This window comes from Leptonychotes weddellii, chromosome 4 (assembly GCF_054177405.1).
Source record: "Leptonychotes weddellii isolate Sample4059 chromosome 4, ASM5417740v2, whole genome shotgun sequence".
Taxonomy (NCBI): Eukaryota; Metazoa; Chordata; class Mammalia; order Carnivora; family Phocidae; genus Leptonychotes; species Leptonychotes weddellii.
This window is the reverse complement of record NC_138372.1, coordinates 80,325,618-80,347,398: the sequence shown is the minus strand read 5'-3', so window position 1 is coordinate 80,347,398 and position 21,781 is coordinate 80,325,618. Positions and strand designations below refer to the sequence as shown.

The 21,781-nt window shown below is 36.2% G+C and overlaps 1 pseudogene; it reads left to right on the top strand.

The window, feature by feature from the left end:
* Positions 1-4,126: 4,126 nt before the first annotated feature.
* LOC102738144 (macrophage migration inhibitory factor pseudogene) lies at positions 4,127-4,563 on the top strand (annotated as a pseudogene).
* The last annotated feature ends 17,218 nt before the right edge of the window (positions 4,564-21,781 follow it).

Here is a 21,781-nt window from a genome sequence, read left to right as displayed (position 1 = left end):
AGAGAATGGGTGGACAGAAGAAAAGACAAATGATAAAATTGAGGGAAAATGCAAAAAAAATTAGGGGCATTGAACCATGAAATGGAAAATTCCTTGTAAAAATTAAAATGTGTGCAAGGTAAGGTGGATGTAGGGATTGGGAAAACAACACAATGCTGTGATAGATGTCTCCCCAGGAGGGTTCTTGGGGCTTGCTTTAGTTATTAGTTTCCATCTTAATGAAAATTTTGTAAGATTTTCCTCTGCTCTAAAACAAATAGAAAAATAACAGAATTCACATATAGCATTTTCTTGGAGTGTAATGTCCAGAGGGAAATTAGTAAGAAGTGTCACTGAAGAAGTGAAGGGAAAAGCTACGCTTCTTTTGATAAGACTCAACTAAATAAGCCAGTCAATGCAAACCACAGGCATAACTCAGTTATTGTGGGTTCAATTCCAGACCACCACAATACAGCAAATATTGCAATAAAGTGAGTTGAATGAATTCTTTGGTTTCCCAGTACATATAAAAGTTATACTTACATTATACTGTAGTTTATTAAGTGTGAAATAGCATTATGTCTAAAAGAACGTATATACCTTAATTAAAAAATACTTCATTGCTAAAAAATGCTAACCATCACCTGAACTTTCAGTGAGTTATAATCACTGATCACAGACTATCATAACAAATTTGGTAATAATGAAAACATTTGAAATATTACCAGAATTACCCAAATGTGACACAGAGACACAAAGTGAGCATTTCTAATGCTATTAAAAGAATGGCAGTGACAGACTTGCTTGACAGAGTTGCCCCAAACCTTCAGTTTATAAAATTAAATTTTAAGTTTAATGTTACAGGTACATGTTGCTATTTTATGTTTCATACCTAAGGCAGTAAGCATGTTTGTCTTATGTTAGTATAATAATTATTATCAATGATCAAAATATGCTACACTGAAGATAAATTGCAGACTTACTGAGTGTCTAGCTGATCCCAGATTTCTCCACGATTCATCTTGGACCATGCATTATGCTCCATAATAATGTCACCCTGCTCAGCTGCCTGTTGGATATGGAATATGGAATATTCCATAATGTGGTAATCATGTCTATTTTGTCCCCACTGAGAAACTTGGTCCTAGAAAAGTGATTGACACAAATTATATGCTTAATAACTATGCAAAAAGGAATTGACTGACCATTTGAGAATTCTGCTTAATGGGCATGCTATAGTGACTTTCAATGGCCAAACCAATAATATCTTTTTAGGGGGGTATTTGTAAGTCACAGATAATCAATTGTGTGGTTAAAAGCATAAAAAAAGAGAATATTAGAATTTGAAACATGGAATCCATGTCTTTACAGAAGGACAAAAGCATGAGTTGCTATCAGGTTATTAGAATTATTAATGCATCATGAGTGTGTCTGCTCTGGATTCACATGCTTATTCTGTCATTTATACATACTATTTACCTTGAGACTGCTTTACACTGTAATAAAATAGTTCTTGCACTCTTGTTGGCAAGCTAAGTATATGTGATACCATTGTAACTGATTATAGAGGAGTGTTCCTGATAAGACATGGTAAAATATTAGAATTGTTTTTTTTTTTAAAGATTTCATTTATTTATTTATTTGAGAGAGAGAGAATGAGAGACAGAGAGCACGAGAGGGAAGAGGGTCAGAGGGAGAAGCAGACCCCCCGCAGAGCAGGGAGCCCGATGCGGGACTCGATCCCGGGACTCCAGGATCACGACCTGAGCCGAAGGCAGTCGCTTAACCAACTGAGCCACCCAGGCGCCCTAGAATTGTTTTTATATAAATAACATGATGGGTTTCTGTTGGTGGACTTTAGATATTGAAATTTATTATAATGCCATTAAACATAAGGATTGTGCTTTGGGATTGACCAATGGAAGTGTCATTTTCATCTCAAGATACTCCAGTAACTCACCCACCCCATGGCTTGGAGCAGAGGCTTCCTAAATTTCACAATATAATAACCAATATAACAGAAAAGGTCTTGAGTAACTTCAGACTATGCTGTTCTTTCTGACTGACTTTTAATTGTCAGTGACTAACACTTATTAAGTTTATATATACCACATCATATCTTCTTAAATATAATAATAAATTTCAATATGAGAATAACAGCATGTGTTTTTATTAGTTACTGTGTATAATATTAATAATATGCTTATCTCATTTGATTTGCACAAATACTAGAAGGAATTGCTCTTGGCCCCATATTAGAGACATAGTATTTTTTTTATTATGTTATGTTAATCACCACACATTACATCATTAGTTTTTGATGTAGTGTTCCATGATTCATTGTTTGCATATAACAACCAGTCCTCCATAGTAATAAATTCTTGGAGAACAAAGTCATACCTTTAGTTAGTCATGAACTTGGAATTCAGATGCATCTGACTCCAAAGTCTGGTTCTTAATCATTCTTATATACTATCCATCTGAAAGTTTTTAAAAATAATCTAGGGTTTATAAAAAGAAGAGCTCTGTATTAAATCCCTTTAAAAAGTATTTCCATTTGGGATTTTTCTGTCTGGAGGTTTCATATAGCAGAGATTACTCCTGTAATTCAAACCATTTAGATGTGCTGTTTCTTAATGTAATAGATTCAGTTTTACATTTTGCAAAACACTAGGTTTTTAAGAATCTTCTCAAAAAAAGTCCTGAAATCTAGAAATTTGAAAAATATTTTGATAATATACTACTTCCTGAAGATTCACAGTGCATACTAATATATTTTTTTACAATCAAAGATCCTACAGTAAGAACACAATTAATTTTATCTCACAACTTCTAATTTTACCTGAGTGTTTTTTAAAAACATTTATTAAAACTCTTAGGTAATATTTTCTCAGATACACAATAGCAAATTATTTGAGGATAAAAAGGAAAAGGAAGAAAGGCCCAAAGTAATTTCCCACTTAAGATGTAATTGTATAAAACCACATAGTTTTCCCTCCAATTAGATACACTGGACAGAAAAAAAAAATAGATGTCCTTTAAAATGTTTTTTTATTGAAAACATCAAAACATTACAAATAATAAGAAATGAAACACACACACCAAAAAAAAAAAAAAAAACCCACTCAGATTCTACATAAGAGAAATTTCTACTTGCAGGGTCAACTTTAAGTTTCTTTAAAAGAGTACAGCTACCTGTTTTCAAATGACAACGTATGTAACTTTTCTATTAAAGCTTCATGGGATGAATGGTTTATAGATACGAAGTAGTCATTTCTTCCCTTTTAAAATCATATTTTCTCCTCCTTATCTAAAATGACATGGATGTGAGGTGGCCACATGAGTTAAATTACCAAAGGCACTCTATACTGTAAGTAGAATAGAGTGTTATTAAACAAATCCATAGGATATTTTCCTCTGCGGTCTTTTGCCAGCTCCATCATCTCTCTCTGTTGCTTCTCCCTTTTTTGCCCTTTCTCAAATCAAATCATTTCTGTGCAAATGCTTGCATCTCGCTAAGGAGGATATGTGATAAGAAACCAGACTTTTTCTATAGACAGGCTGCTTATTGAGTAATTCATCCATCATTTACTCAAACAGAAAATCTATGACTACCATCATTTATTCATTCACATGGATGTTTTCCCACCTGAAGCAAAGACTCCATTTTAATTTTGTTTTACAGCTGGTGGACATATCTCTACTCTATTACGATCAACAGCCCCACTTTGCACGTATGTTCAAGGGGCAATCTTCCTTCGGAGCCTTCTAAATATTCTTTTGTAACAGAGTGTCATTCATCTTCCATTTTCTCTCATTTACCCAATCCTAGCCATCTTTTTGAAGATGCTGCCTCCTTGGCTGTTGCAGCCCACCTTTATTCTGTTAATTTATATCATATAAGCTAGCCCTTAATGGTTCACCTTTTTCTTGTAATACCCCTGAAATAGAGGATAAACACCTTGAACACCAATACTACTTCTAATGTGTATTCTGTTTTCAACACCACAATATTCTAGCCCATAATGCATACCCACTAGAGATTTGCTGAATTGGAATTTGTGGAGTTATTAAGAGGGACAAATTGCTGTGGGAGGAGGGTTACTTTAGTGAGAGGAAAGAGCCAAAGTAAAATAGTAAAGGGCTGCTGCCGGACGCGCGTCCGTTAGTTCCTGTGCACCAGTCCCCGCCGTTTCTCCGCCAGCATGCCGATGTTCGTGGTGAACACCAACGTCCCCAGCGCCTCTGTGCCGGACGGGCTCCTCTCCGAGCTCACTCAGCAGCGGGCGCAGGCCACCGGCAAGCCGGCCCAGTACATCGCGGTGCACGTGGTCCCAGACCAGCTCATGGCCTTCGGCGGCTCAAGTGAGGCGTGCGCGCTCTGCAGTCTGCACAGCATCGGCAAGATCGGAGGCGCGCAGAACCGCTCCTACAGCAAGCTGCTGTGCGGCCTGCTGGCCGAGCGCCTGCACGTCAGCCCGGATAGGATCTACATCAACTACTACGACAGGAACGCGGCCAACGTGGGCTGGAACGGCTCCACCTTCGCGTGAGGGCCACGCCTGCACCAGGCCCTGCCACCCGCAATATTGTGCCCGCTTCACACCCCGCCCCACCCCCACCCCCACCGACCTCCACCTCCAAGTTGGGATAAATAAACTGTTTGGAGGCTGGAAAAAAAAAAAAAAAAAGTAAAATAGTAAAGACCTATTAAGTTTATGAAGTTCCATTATCACGTAATTGTACGTATTCAATGAGTGTGAGAATTTCTGGTTTCACATTCTATCATGAGCCTAGGAGGCTGCTAAAAAGAGAGGCTCAGATGAATTAGCAAGACATACTGCATTTCAATCACACAATTCTGTGTTTTACAAAAAATAACCTTGATTTAGTTTTGTTTTGTTTTTTGTATCTCAAATATCACTGTAGTGAATTCTGCTTTCCAGTCAATTACTTTTAAAAATGCTCACAACCTCATTCTTTCCAAAGTAGAGTATCAGTTTTATCAGGTGGTTAAATGGTGTATTTAAAAAATCTCTTCTTTGCTGTGTACCCTCAAGCTACATCTATAGAGATAAATGAATTACTTACCAACACAGTTAAGCAAGCATTATTATTTTTTCCTTCTACACATTTTGAGGTAGGCACTGAGCATGAAGTAACCACAGAGATATAGTCCCTTCCTTCTATAGATTATAATTCTGTGGAGAATGTGTATGATAGATAACCAATCAAAGAAAAAAGAGAAGAAAAGCAAAAAGGAATATGGAAAGTGAGGTGCTAAGAGAACCTGTTTTGAATTATGTTGTTTTTAGAGAATTATTTTAAGAAGTGACATTTATGCTGACTTAAAAGATGAGAAAGAACCACTATGTGAAGGAAAGAACATTCCAGATAGAAAGAAAAAATGTGAAAGAGGAAGTCAGGAAAGGATTTTTAGTATAAGAAGCAAAGGGGAATAACGAACAAGATGAGGGTGGAGAAATTGGCAGGGTCCAAATTTTAAGAGGATAATAGGTTCAGTGGGAGCCATTAAAGACTCTCAAGCATGGAAGGAACAATATTAGTCTAAGTTTTAAAAAGATAAGCTACTACATGGAAAATACTACAAGGGCAAAGTATGGAACATCATTCTCTGGAAGGATTTCTTCACATGATGGGGAAGGTGCCCATTGACAGTCATAAGCCTATGTACTTCAGATTCCGTATTAATAAATCAAATTTCAGAGAAGAGCCAATTAACGACTCCCAGTTCTTTTTTTAAAATTTTACTTATAAGAGAGAGCATAAGCAGGGAGAACTGCAGAGGGAGAGGGAGAAGCAGACTCCCCACTGAGAAAGCAGCCAGATGTGGGGCTCAATCCCAGGACCCTGGGATCATGACCTGAGCTGAAGGCAGATGCTTAACCATCTGAGCCACCTAGACGCTCCACTACTTCCAGTTCTACCTCTGCTGTAGCAGACAACTGATACCTCCACAATGCCATATGAACTGGAGCAACAGAGGAGTTGAACTGTTTATTTTTTTCCCTTAATTTTATTCATTCTTGATTTTCGTAATATCTCCCATTGATCGATTCTTTTCATAACTTCTCTATATTCCTATTCTTTATCCTCTGAGTGTCCTTTGCCGATACCTTAAATACTGATTTTCTTCCACGTCAACCCACACTGTCATGCTCATTTTTAATGTCTTTCTCTGAGTATGCAGATCTATTTTCACAACTTTAAGTTTTCTCATATTTAATCAATAAATATTCCCTGGATACTATTAAGTACCACGCACTATTCTAGGCACTATGGATCATCTAGGGGCACCTGGGTGGCTCAGTCGGTTAAGTGTCTGCCTTCGGCTCAGGTTATGATCCTGGGGTCCTGGGATCGAGTCCCGCATCGGGCTCCCTGCTCAGCAGGGAGCCTGCTTCTCCCTCTGCCTCTGCTTGCTGCTCTGCCAGCTTGTGCTTTCTCTCTCTCTCTCTGTTAAATAAATAAAGTCTTTTTAAAAAGTCTATCATCTCTTTCTTTCTATCATCTGTCTCATCTTTTTTCTACTGATGCTTCTCAAATCTAGATCTCTAGCCTAAAACTCTCTTAGAAGAGGTTCTGTTTGCTGGGCTTGAGACTCATGTATCCAGCTTCTTACTATCATGTCTGCCTAAACATCATAAAGTCACTTCTTAACTCAAAATATCCAAACAAAAATTTTCTTTTCCCTTAAACTTGTTCTTCCTCACCATTTTCCATCTCAGCAGTTAGTACAACCATCCATTCAGATACCAGGAGGACAGTTTTCTTTCCTCCCTCTTTTTCACTTTCCACCCTTCAATCAGTGACCAATATTTTAAATTCAAATTAATTTTTTAGTTAATTCAAGCACCCATTATCTATTGCTGGTCTGTTGCTATAAATTCCGGACTTGTCTCCCTGATTCCAATTTCCTTTTCTTCAAATCAAACTTCCACACCACTGCCAGAGGGCTCCACTTAAAAGGTAAATCTGATCAACCTACCTCCTCCCTTATAACCACTATGTCGTCATAATAATTCAAGCAGCTTAGCTTGGCATAGGTCATCTGACCACCATCTTCCCCTCCTCTCTACCTCTAGCCTTGTCTCTTGCCAATACCTCTCAAGCATTTTCTGTTCAGCATTTTCTCTTGACATTGCTTGGGTTTGGGATTTCTGAGTTTCCATTGCTCCTTCTTTATCTGAAGAACTACTTATTTTTCTTTAAGACAGATCCCTTCAAGAAGGCTTTTTTTGGAAATTTCGAGTTTGGATTAGAGGTTTCTCTTCTGTGCTTCATTCATTCATTCATTCACTTAAAACATCCTTTGCTTACTCTTCTATCTTCTTATACCTGCCATATACCCATGTATTATTTTTTTTGATAGGACTAGTGAATCATGATAGAAAAGAAACCTTATTTATTTTCCTCTCTCCAGAACTAATTTAGTGCCTTACACAACAGATGTTCATTAAGTAAGTGAATAATTTACTTCTCTTTCAAGCCTAAATATTTCAATATATACTACCATGCACACTCTTTATTAATGATAATATGTATTTGAATAGCACCTTTAAGTTTATGAAATGTTTTCACAATTATGCCATGTTTGATCCAAATCATTCTTTAAGAGAACATTAATAGGTTTTGATTTTTTTCATTTTTAATAACAGGGAAAGTTGAGGTTCAGAGAGATTTACTCAAGGTCAAACAGCTAGTGATGGAACATAATTCTATACATAATTTTTTCACCAGAGTGGTGGCTCAGCCTCCTTGACCCCTCTTTCTGAAACATGCCAGATACATTTCCTAACCTAAGAGAGCCTAACCTAAGGCAGCAGACACCCCTGCTCAAGTGGGCCTGATCTTTTCTCCCTGAGCTCCAGACATGTATTTCTAGCAACCTGCTTAATACATATCTCCTTGGATGTGCCACAGCACTACAAAGCACTACATGTCTAAAATAAAATGTAGGGCGCCTGGGTGGTTCAGTCGGTTAAGTGACTGCCTTCGGCTCAGGTCATGATCCTGGAGTCCCTGGATCGAATCCCGCATTGGGCTCCCTGCTCGGCAGGGAGTCTGCTTCTCCCTCTGATCCTCCCCCCTCTCATGCTCTATCTCATTCTCTCTCTCAAATAAATAAATAAATAAATAAATAAATCTTTAAAAAAATAAAAATAAAATGTATCTTTGCTCTTCTCCCATACCCTCTGCCTCTCACGCAAACTAGTTTGTCCTCCAAATTTTATGATTTCTAGCAATGCTATTTTGTCTCGGGGATTTGGAAATTAATGTTACAGATGTATCTAGCTATTCATCTCTTGAAAATAAACCTCTTTACTGATAAATTGTCATTATTTATTGAAAATCTGCCAGGCTATCATTCATCCCTTCAGGGCCTTACTGCACAAAGACCTTTTAGAGAATTAAATATGGCATACTGAAAATAGTACTCTCCTCTTTGCATAATTAGATTTAGGCATAAAAATATTTCAATAACAACCTAAATTGATAAAAGGTAAAAATCTCTAACAATGAACAGATTACTTTCATTACTTCAATAACTTTTTTCAGTGAAAAAAATGTTATTATCCTTCATCTTGTTTTATTTCAGTTATTTTTTTATAATGAGGAGGGTAATAATGCCGTATGTTTTATTTCTATTTATTCCTGTTTTTGTGCCATGCCAGTCAGTCATTTGACTGCATTAATGGAACCAGGGTGAAAGAGATGCCCTTTTGGATTCACCAAGTTTTGTAGTGTTGAGGTCAACTTTTCCTTCATTCTAACAACTTTCTTGTTATTTTAATATCTGTTTGAAACCATTCACTGGATTGTAATTGTTAAAATAATATTATTTTTAAAAGACCAGAAAGTTCAAAATAAGTTAAAAATATAAATTACTTAACCTACTTAGTAAACCACATGTATTATTATATAAGTAAGGCAGGAATTATATGAATTAAATTGTTGTTCTTAATTGGACTTAGATTTTAGAAATGATATCAGAAAATTACTTCAGTGGCTAAAATTGAAGGGAGAAAGCTGAAGATTCTAGGGCTGGGTTTCTCATAACCTGGGTGTGATGGAAACTGTGATGTATCACCCAGAACCCGATCATGGAAGAACTTGTTGCTCCCACTGCTGGGAGGGCTGTCATCAACAGGCTTTAGTCACCTTCAGAGATCTCAACTGCATGGTGGTCTACATCCACTGTTTCTTGGGCAACTCACATTCAATAACGGATCAATACAGGAAGACCCAACTCCTGACAAGCTCCTGGCTGTGATTGCTCCCATACGATTATGATTGTCTAAGGCTTTTTTGGCTCTTTATCACAGCTCAGCTTCTCCCCCTACCCAATCTTGCATCCTCACATTCCTTTCCACAGGTATTGCTACCTAACAAATATCTTGCATTCTGAACTGTCTTAGAGTTGGGTTCCTCCACCCTAATCCAATCTGAAACACAGGGCTTCAAGGAATCTGTGACTCCTCTAAGTTTACAGTCATGTGTTTATCTTATACGTGAATTTTCCTGATAGAGGTTTTTCCTAGGTGGGCTTTGTACAAAAAAATGCAAGTATCATTGTCTTAGTGTGTTGAAGATCATCCCATTACTAAGAAAAGATGAAGACAAAATGTGGATAATTTCAGCCTTTGAATTAAGTAGAACAAATTCTGCACAATGACTAATTCATACATATTAACCATTCAATATCTATCACATCATGAATGGACAAAAATGAAACTAAATCAATGAATGCTTACAAGGCAAAGAGCGCCCTGCTAAAGTAAAAAAAGAAATGATAAAACTTAAAAAAAAAAGTGACTATTCTTTGTAGTCAGGAGACTGTTTCAGGCCATTCTTTTCATTTTTGTAATTTTTTTAAAAAAGACACATGAAAATACACCAAGGTAATGATACCCCTGAAAATTTTTAAAAAGATTGTGATGCACTTTTGAAATTGTGTGTATGAGTTCTTGGCTAGAGCCCTGCTGAATCTTTTTTCAAATCCATAAAGAGAGTCCCTCAGGGTATTTCACAGTGTGAGGATACACAGCCTCCTTTCCTGACAGGTCATTATTGCATATCATGCTGGGATTGAGTACGGGACTGGAGAGTGGCTGCTCTCTGCTTCTTCTGTAAATGTATGTGAGACTCAGGCTTTGGAATCTTAAATGTCCACGAGAGCTCAAAGGGTACCTGATGATTGATTTGCACTACAGGACAGGACTGACACAAGAATTGCAGTTGAGTTCAGCAGGATTGCAATCAGAGTCTTTGACAAAAGTCACGTTGCATGAGGTTGACGATCATGTGGCTATGACCACCTGCTGCAGTTTTTTATCATTGCTAGATAAGAGGGGGTTTTTGTTGTTGTTCCCTTTTTTAAATGTTGTAATTAAAAGCAGTTTCTTCAAAAGGAAAAGTTTGACAGGAAAAGAACATGTCTACCAAGTTCTGACTGAAGAATGGAAACCGATATAGGGGAAGTGAAACCATAGGGAGGCGTATGCTGTGTGTCTAATTAGTCTATAGCCTTCGAAGTTGAGATACATCACAGGAGAGATTGAGCTTGGAGCAAAGCTCCTTCCTTTATCTAAAAATGATATACTTCACAATCATTAAAATATTAAAGTCCTAGAAATATTACACCACACGGTGTTACACCAATTTATAGTTTCACTTTATATAGTTAAGAAGTCTCTGGGGGGGGGAGGAAGCATATTTTAAAATTCACATTATGCTTTAATAACTTTTTCCTCTTGTTATGCTCATTGAAAGAAAAAATAAAAATACACAAAAATATAAAGAAATGAATGAAAATCAGTCAGAACTGCACTACATAAGAGAGCACAACCTAGACTCTATTAAAAATGTACTACCAAACCCCCAGGGAGCCTAAATCCACTAAAAATACTACAAAATGTCAAAGAAATTTTCAATTGTTGAAAACTAACAAAAATTTAAGTTGACTAATTGTTCAAATAAATTAACCATGTTTTTCAGTTACCTCAAATTATTTTTTGTTTGTTTAATTAATATGCAGCAACGTAAGCACATAATTGCTTTTGAGAATTGGTTTGAACAGAAGTCAAAAGCTGATCTTTTTTTCTTTGTTAACATAATGTATTATTTGTTTCAGGGGTACAGGTCTGTGATTCATCAGTCTTACACAATTCACAGCGCTCACCATCATAGCACATACCCTCCCCAGTGTCCATCACCCAGCCACCCCATCCCTCCCACCTCCCTCCACTCCAGCAACCCTCTGAAAATTCCTTAGAATAATTGGAGAATTTGCTAGAGCAAATAAATCTATTGACATTTAGTCATATTAGAAGTTTATTAAGATCTTCATGGAGCATCTTTACCTATTCCAGTAATATTTCTTGTCAAGTTTTGATTCCTAATATTGGTCTGGACAGGGAAGAATATGAGGACTCTGAGCACATGCCTAAAGCCCTTAAGTCTTGAAAAGAGATAGCCAAACATTCACTTTATTCCAGATGGCTATGTACTTTATTCCTAATATTAAAGGGGGGTTGTAAGGTTTTTGTTTGTTTTGCTTTTGCTTTTTACCCTCAGGATAGTTTTATTTATAGAAATGGATATTCAGAGGCTTACTTTAATGTTTAAAAAGTCAACTAGTTAAATTTACAATTGCAAAAACTTAATTCATTTTTAAGCTTTTAAGCTTAAAGTTCATTTTAAACCCAGTTCACCTATTCTTTTTAAAGCTCTAGCAAATTCTCCAATTATTCTAAGGAATTTTCAGTAATTTCTAGTCCCATTTACAAGTTTAGTTATAAACATTTAAACATTTTAAACCACACTTTACATTTTTAAAATTTATTTTCTTATATATATTTTCAGTTTTCTGACTATAATTTTCCAACTGCTAAACTTCCCATAAAGCTAATAAATTAAATTTATAAAATAAAACTAGAATTATCTTAAATATTAATTAAAAACCAGTGAGATTTCAACAACAAAAAGCATAAGCCTCAAATGACTTCCTAATTAAGTGTCTTAATTTGATATTACAGGGATTTAAAAATGGAATCACACAGTTGGTCCCTTGTGATTCCAGTTGTCCAATTCTCTTCAACATTAAAGGAACCAATAGGGGGCGCCTGCGTGGCGCAGTCGTTAAGCATCTGCCTTTGGCTGGGGTCGTGATCCCCCGGGTCCTGGGATGGAGCCCCGCATCGGGCTCTCTGCCTGGCAGGAATTCTGCTTCTCCCTCTCCCTCTCCCCCTGCTTGTGTTCCTTCTCTCGCTATCTCTCTCTGTCAAATAAATAAAATCTTTAAAAAATAAATAAATAAAGGAACCAATAGTAAATATGCACCTAAAGAATCTTAATGCTATGAGTTTGAATCTCTTAAATATTTCTATATTCAGTTTTAAATCTTTCTGGGATTGAAAAATTATTTGTCTTCCTCTCTCACTAAGGAAATATTATATTATTTCTCAAGTTTATAGGGTTAACTCTCCAAATCTACCATGTTTGCAAATTAACTATGTTTTATCCATGTCCCTGGATTTATCTACATCTACTCACAGAGGTCTACAGCTCCCACCAAGTTCGATTGGATTTTGCATTTCTTTTGCCTCTGAAAGGTGGTTTGCAGACCTTTGTGTGGTAAGGGGATGTCTAGGGAACCCAAATTGGGCAGCACAGAAGGGGCCTGCTCCTGGGTCCACGCCAAAATAGAGAAAGGAATTTGTGGGCCGTACCAGGGTCTTGCCAGGTGGGGGATGTGGCACGCAGCTCTGTATGTGGTAGGCCAGTTCTCAGTCCCATCCTGCCTCCTGCCCACAGTCAACAACTGCTGGGACAACTTCCTACTGGAGTCCCACACGGTGTGTGTGTGTGGGGGGGGAAGGGGACAAACAAACAAAAAAGCCTTACTTTGGAGATAAAAAGACATATTTGCTGCTCACGCTGAAAGATTTTTTTCTTTTTAAACGGAAACTGCATTATTTCATATATTTCCTAAGGCTGTGCAACACTTTGGGATATTAAAATTATATTAGACTCAATTTGAGATATTTCTTTGTACTCTATTAGGTCCAGTGTATAATGTATTTCCTCAGAAACCAACATTTCCCATTTCTCTGGTGTTAATGATGTAGGAAGAGGGATAACAAAAGATGACTACCAGGATAACCTTGTCTGGAACAGTCCATGCTGTTTCTCTCCTGCATGAACAGCATAAAATTCAACTCAGGTAACTTCTAGCAGAGAGGTGGACCCAAAGAGGGTAATAACATACCTTTTTAAGTTAGGATTTGAGATTCTCAAAATTTGGGGTGGCTAATTTCTGCAAACTTTTGATCCTGCATTGTGATAGGTTGTCCTGAGGATTAGATGCAGCAACAGCAGCAGAAAGCATAAAACTAGGGTTGTAGTTTTTGGAAATGGCTCCTTAATATCATTATCTTCTATTACAGCATCTCAGTTGCAAATTAAAAGAGAAATAGTCTTCATAAATACGCTTTCTCCCAATTTTCTTGAAACATGTGTCTTTTTGTATAGCTTTCATTTGTCTAATTTTTTTTTTAAGATTTTATCTTTAAGTAATTTTTACACCCAACGTGGGGCTCAAACTTCCAGCCTTGAGATCGAGTCAAATGATCCACTGACTGAGGCAGCCAGGCACCCCTGTCTATTTTTGATAGAGTACAGAGAACTATTTCTCTTCTACCAGAAAAAAAACAAATCGTTCATGCTTGATGATAAATGGCAACTGACAATCCACCTCCAGGTAAGGGAGACAATAGGATTTAGTAAGGTGTGGACTAACTTGGAAAGTAGACATCACTTTTAACAAAGGGCCCACCCCACAGCTCTAGACAGCTCTTATCCTATTGGAATACAGACTAGACATTGCCAGAAATTTGCATTTTTATATGAAATTGCCCTATTTGAAATTATTCGTTTAAATTTTTAAAGAACATTATTCAGACTAAACCAAACACATCAGTAAGATTTATTAGGTCCCACGCAGCTAGTTTCACATTGAGTGCCCTTTAATTCAATGTGCTACAGGCTGTCTAACATGCATTATCTCAATGCCACAAGGCCCACCTCCTTCAGTTTGCAAAATTCTGTAATAGTCATTTCTGTAAAAGTCAATTCTGTAAAAGTTGGGATTTCAGTTTTCTTGCTTTTTGTGCTAGAACTCAAACTCCTTTCCCTCAGCTAGTATAATAAATTATTTTAAGCTAATATAATCTTGTGCCTCATCATCAATAATTGAAATGCTCTTCCCTCATTCTCTAATTGACTAATTTTATTTTCCCAACCTTCAATGTCCAGATCAAATGTCACCTCCCCTGTGAAGGGTTTCTATCATCAATATTCAATATTTTTCTCTTTCTCTTCACACTCAACAGCACTTTATGTAGTACCTCAGCCATGGCATAGTGCCAGGAAATTAACATGCCCGGGTCAGTCTACTAGTCCAAGGAGAACGAAAAACATGTGGAGCAGACCTGGACCCAACCTCAACTTGGAGCCACACCAAGCTGGATTCAGGCAAAACGAGCTTATTCCAGTCAATCTGCAAAAAGGTGACTAAAGAAAAAATATTTTACATTTTGGGTTATTTGTTATGTAGCAGTATTATGGAAATAATTAACCAGTACAGCTTATCACAATGGTTAAAGGATCTTTCTAGGGCTCTGTGTTGCTGGATATTGGAACACTGAAAGAAAAATTTAAGTTTTCAGAGAAGAAAAAGAGAACTAAAAATAGTTGAAACTAGTTGTGAGAAGAAATATCTGTTAATTTTAGCGTATATATATAAAATATATGCTAATATTATATATATATATATGATCTTTGAAGTCCATGAGTTTAATCACTTATTCCTCTGAAATGAGTTTTTGTGATTAGAAAAAAATCTGACAATCATTACTCACTCTCTAGATTAAACAAACATTTTTAGAAGTATGTAATTCCATTTATTTAACACATATTTGTGAGCCCCTTACTAAATACTAAATATAAAATGAAGTAAAGATATCCAGAAATATATGCAGGATGAGGAGGAGATCAAGAGTTCAATTAAGAAATGTCTATGTGTAGATTTCGAGTAAACTTTGGTTATATGACTCTAGAGCACAGAATGTCAGTGGGTATCCAGTGATCAAGTAGCAGCTGAAGGTATGGGTTGGATATCATCTCCCATGAAGAATCTATAGAGGAGAAGAGGAGAAATCCGAGGATAGAACTCTGGATAACACTAACATTTAAATGTAGGGCAAAGACAAGCCATACAAATAGAAGGGAATTTTGGAATAATTCATCATAAAAGCCAAAGTGGGAGAGAATTTCATTTAGAGGTAGTCAACAGTTTCAAATGTTTAATAGAGCATGGCCATAACAAGGGCCAATTTTCATTAGATTTGGCAATTAGGAATTCACAGATGATTTCAGTTATTGAAATTTCAGGAAGAAAGGTAACAGGCCATATTACCATGGAATGAGGACTGAATGGACTATTTAGTCAAGAAAATTTTCAGTGGAGACAGCTTTTCTATAAGCTTGATTGTGAATCAAACTGGGGTTCAAACACATCTGTCTAACTCTTACTTCGCTCTCACTTTTTTCATGAATATTCTGAGTTTTCTTTCTAAAAGTGTCTTGATACATATTTAATACTTTTAATTTTCCTTTTATTCTTACACAATATTTTTAAAGGAGTATTCATCTATAAATGCAATAATAGTTCTTTGGATAATTCCTATAATTATCAGAATCACTCCACATTGGGTCATATCTAAAGAACCTTGTTCAAATTCCTGGGTCCACACTTAGTAAATGTATGCTCTTAGATAAGTTATATAAACTTTCTAAGCCTCCATTCCCTCAGATGGAAAATAGGGCTAATATTATTTATCTCATTGAGTGGATGTCAGAATCAGATAAAACATGAAATTCTCATAGGGACTAGCACAAAGTAGATACTCAATTATAATGACTGTCATTATCTTGTTATTATTAATATTGCTATAGTGCAAAGAAGATTATGCAACATTTGCTTATATTTCAAAGTCATAGAGTGAATGAGTTTGCTAAGGGTAGCAGGTGAAATTATAGTCACCTAGACCAAAAGTACAGCTTATTGTTTTTGAAGTCAAAAGAGTAGAAAAACATAATTTAATGAATTAAAATAATTCACCTTTATTTTCGATAAAAACAGAACAAGTAAACATTTAATTTTAATTATTGATTTATTCAATGGGTATACTAATTAACAGCATTTTTTCTTGTTTGTTAAAATTATTTTATTAATTGAAAATCTTTTTAAATTTTATTTTATCGTAGTAACAACACTTAGCAAGAAACGTAGCATCTTAACAAGTTTTCAAGTGACAATACAGTATTATTCATTTTGGGACAAAATTGTACAGCAAATATCTAGAACTGATTTGTCTTGAATAATTAAGACTTTAGTCTTTTGATTAGTGACTCTCTCAATTTCTTATCCTCCCAGCCTCTGGCAAACACCATTGTACTCCCTGATTCTCTATAAGTTTATGTATATTAGACACTGTGGAACCAGGCAATATTTACCTTTCTCAAACTGGTTTATTTTACTTGGCAAAGTGTCCTGAAGATTTATCCATGTTGTTGCATATTGCAGGATTTCCTTCATTTTAAAGCTGAATAATATTCCATTGCATGTATATACCTCATTTTCTTTATCTATTCATCCATCAGTGGATATTTAGGTTGTGAAACCATCATTGTGGTTTTGATTTGAATTCCCCTGATGATGAGCGACATTGAATATCTTTTTTTTTAAGATTTTATTTGTTTATTTGACAGAGAGAGCGAGCACAAGCAGGGGGAGCGGCAGGCAGAGGCAGAGGGAGGAGAAGCAGGCTCTCCGCCAAGCAGGGAGCCCAATGCGGGTATCGATCCCAGGACCCTGGGATCATGACCTGAGCCAAAGGCAGCCACCTAACCGACTGAGCCACCCAGGTGCCCCTGAATATCTTTTCATATACCTGTTGGCCATTTAGATGTCTCCTTTGGAGAAATCTCTATTCAAGTCATAACCCTTTCTTTAATTGGGTTATTTATGTTTTTGCTATAGCATTGTAAGAATTCCTTATATATTTTGGAAATTAATCCCTTATTAGATACATGGTTTGAGAATATTTTATCCCATTCTGTAGGTTGCCTTTCCACTTTGTTGATTGTTTCCTTTGCTGTGTAGGAGTGGGTTTTTGTTTTGTTTTGTTGGTTGGTTGGTTTCTATAATGTTTTTAATGGGAAAGGTGATGATATTTCTGTATACACCCTCCCCCCTGAAAAAAATATTCCTTAACGATCAAGTTGGAGAAAGAATAATAGACTGATCTAATTCCGCAAAGGAGGTCCCTTATATGGGACTGACAGCAGCTCTCTTCATCAAGATTCTGTGTAATATTACTATGCCCTTGTCTATAACAATTAAGAAACCTAGAATCAATGAAGTGCCTGTCATTCAGCTTACTGCCCGTTCAGTAAGGACTGTGCAGAGGTGTTTTAGTTTGATGTAGCCTCACTTTTCTATTTTTGCTTTTGTTGTCTGTGCTTTTGGTGTCATATTTATGAAATCACTGCCAAGACCAATGTCATGAAGTTTTTGCCTGTATTTTCTTCTAGGAACTTTACAGTTTCAAATCTTAAATTTAAGTCTTTAATCAATTTTGATTTAATTATTCTGTATCATTTAAGATACACAGAGTTTAGGGTCAAATTTCATTTTTGCATATGAATATCCAATTTTCCCAGTCTCATTTGTTGAAAATACTATCTTTTCTCCACTGTGTATTTTGGCACCCTTGCCAAAGATCAGTTGATCACATACTCATGGATTGATTTCTGGACTCTCTATTCAGTTCCACTGGTTTATGTAATCTGTATCTATGCTAGCATCATATTATTTTATTGTAGCTTTTTGATATAATATGAAACCAGAAAGTGTGATGCCTCCAGCTTTGTTCTTCCTCAAAACTTTTTAGCTATTCAGAGTCTTTTGTGGGTCCATATGAATTTTAGAACTGTTTTTTCTACTTCTGTAAAAAAAAAAATGCCATTGAGATTTTGGTAGGGATTGCAATCTGGATCATTTTGGGTAGTATGAACATGTTTAACAATAATAAGTCTTATAATCCATGAATACAGGTTGTCTTTCTATTTGTTTTTGTCTTTTTTAATTTCTTTCATCAGTGTTTTGTAGTTTTGACAGTACAAGTCTTTCACCTCCTTAGTTAAGTTTATTCTTAAGTATTTTATTTTTTTGGTGCTGTTATAAATGAGATAGTTTTCCTAATTTCCTTTTCAAATAGTTGATTTTTAGTATATAGAAATACAACTGATTTTTGTGTGTTGATTTTGTATCCTGCAACTTTACAGAGTTAGTTTACTGGTTCTTACAATTTTTTTTTTTTTATATATCTTTAGGTTTTCTATGCATGAGATCATGTCATCTGCAAACAGGGACAATTTTATTTCTTCTTTTCCAACTTGGATGCCTCTTATTTCTTTTTCTTGCCTAATTGCTGTAGCTAGGACTTTTGATACTACATTGAATGGAAGTGTCAAGAGTGGTCATCCTTGCCTTGTTCTTGATCTTAGAGAAAAATTTTTCAGTTTTTCACTCGAGTATAATATTAGCTGTGGGTTTTTCATACATGGCCTTTATTTATTTTTTTAAAGATTTTATTTATTTATTTGCCAGAGAGAGAGAGCACAAGCAGGGGGAGCAGCAAGCAGAAGGAGAGGGAGAAACAGACTCCCCGCTGAACAGGGAGCCTGACACGGGACTTGATCCCAGGACCCTGGGATCATGACCTGAGCCAAAGGCAGATGCTTAACCAACTGAGCAACCCAGGCTTCCCTCATACATGGCCTTTATTGACTGAGCATTTTTAAAGCACATTTAGGTAATACTTAGAACAAAGAAAATATCTTGAGATTCTCCCAAATTACCTTCTATGCATTTTTAACCTAAAAATGGAATTAGTCATTTTACTGATTTTTTCCCCAAAGCTAAAGCAAGATTTTAATAAGCAGAGGAGAGGCTTTAGCCCTAATTTAACTAGAGACGGAAATGAAAGATGTACTCCCAGAAAGGACTTAGATTTTAAAGTTAATTATAGGTGACAAATATGAGAACAAGCAGACAGTTTTCTGACATCATTCATTTCAATTCAATACCGTATATTCAATAAATATCTTTCTAAAGTCTTTAAGTCACATTTTCTTGTTTTTTTTTTTTTTAAAGATTTTATTTATTTATTTGACAGAGACAGAGATAGCGAGAGCAGGAACACAAGCAGCGGGAGTGGGAGAGGGAGAGCAGGCTTCCCGCCGAGCCGGGAGCCCGATGTGGGACTCGATCCCAGGACCCTGGGATCATGACCTGAGCCGAAGGCAGACGCTTAACGACTGAGCCACCCAGGCGCCCACATTTTCTTGTTTTAAGCATGAATGCCTGTACTAGATTTCCACTGCTGTATAACAAATTACCACAGACTTAACAGCTTAAAAGAACACACATTTAAAAAAATAACACACAGGGCGCCTGGGTGGCTCAGTTGGTTAAGCGACTGCCTTCAGCTCAGGTCATAATCCTGGAGTCCTGGGATCGAGTCCCACATCAGGCTCCCTGCTCAGCGGGGGGTCTGCTTCTCCCTCTGACCCTCTTCCCTCTCATGTTCTCTGTCTCTCATTCTCTCTCTCAAATAAATAAATAAAATCTTTAAAAAAAAATAAAAAAATAACACACATTTATTATCTTACAGTTCTCATGGGCAGGAATTTGGGCACAGCTCTAATAGGTCCTCTGCTCAGGCCCCTAGTATCAGTAGAGGCTGCAGTCTCTTCAGAGACTCAACTGTAAGTCTAAGTTTTACAACATATCTACCAATATTAAATCATATTACTTTTGATTGGTTAAGGTTTTCAAGGATTTATAAATTTTTTTCATAAATTAAAAACATTAAAATTATTATTTTTTTAAAGATTTTATTTATTTATTTGAGAGAGAGAGACTGAGAGAGAGAGAGCATGAGAGGGGGGAGGGTCGGGAGGGTCAGAGGGAGAAGCAGGCTCCCCGCCGAGCAGGGAGCCCGATGCGGGACTCGATCCCGAGACTCCAGGATCACGACCTGAGCCGAAGGCAGTCGCTTAACCGACTGAGCCACCCAGGCGCCCCTAAAATTATTATTTTTATTAATGAAAGAAAACATTAACAAAACTATCATGTTCAAAGTCACCTAACTCTGATTTGTCTTTCTTTTATCATCTTGTTCTTTGGTCATTAAAGTTTTGCCACTTTATAATTCCTACTCTGAGATTTTACAAGGTACAGTTTCCACTACTTCTCCAGAAGCTATTTGGCACTGTAACAGATCTCTCCTTATTCCGTCTTGTTTTCCCTTTGTTCTGTCTCATCTCATTACTTTTCCTTTTCATCCTGCAATATCACATTGAAGGCTTTCATCTAATTTTCAGGGCACTGTCACCTGCTCATCTTTGTTAGTTCTGTTGCTTATCAAGCAGTTCTTTCTTATAGAATCACTTTGCTTTGGAAACTATGTGCCAGGTGTATGATACTAACTTGCAATGCTTCCCGATGAATCTTGTTTAATTTTCTTTTTAACCTTGCTTTAAATTCATAGAATAAAATGCATTGAACATCAGGAGTAAAACACCTTCTTTTGCAGAGAAAAAATGGAGAAGCCTGGCCTATTGTATTGATATATAAACACAGTGCTGCTCTTCTGGTGGTTGCATGTACAGGTGATTACGAACAGGAAGGCACTAGAAGATAATGGAAATTAGTACACTCAGCACAGCAGGAAACACTTAGCCTTTCAGATATGCTTTAGAAAGAATTTCTCAGTGGATGGGCTTGCAGTGTGTGATTCTGAACACCAAAGCAAAAGCTAGCATTATTGGCATAAGTCAATATCCTACTTTGGGCATCCAAATGCTAAAATCTAACAGACATAACTCTTAAAGCCACAAAATTCCTTTTATAAATTTCTAAACATAGGGAAGAGTATTTTCTGGAAGATTGAGAAAGTTTTCTTTGTTTTCATCTAAAACTTATTTGATCCAGTATTTGGCTTACAAAATGCCTTATACATATACATTCTGAACATCTTTTTTAAATTTAACTTAATAAATAGCTATCTGATATAACTCATTTTTTTTGTTTAAAACCTAAATATTTTTAAAGTTGACAATAATAACAAAAACTAGTCATATCTTATTTGTTATAAACATAAGAGTTTAAATATAAGGCCTGGTGCTAAAAATCAGGTAAAATGTCAAAAAGATATGTATATATAGTGTGTGTTTGTTCCAGTGCAAGGTACTAATTTTATATTCAAGAACATTAAAATCAATTTAATTAAGGATATGTTATAATAAATGAAATCTAATACATTTCTATCCAAGAAAACAAATGTTCTCTGTCATGACTTTGGCAAATTTATCCAAATCTACTTAAATACTTCCAGTGATACAGATTCCTTTATTTCACACTGTCTCCTACAGTGTGGAGTTGTTCTATTTTTATATCTAATAAACCTTTCACTTTCATAGAACATAAACCTGTTTCTTTAGACCATCCATTCATTGACCCTAGTTTCATCTTAGAACCATCCATTATAAATCTGCTCTTTACACATTAACTTATTGCAAATGTTTAAAAAATTTTTTAGCTTAAGACATTCTCAGGTATGTCTAGAGTTTTTTTCAGTAATTTCCAGTA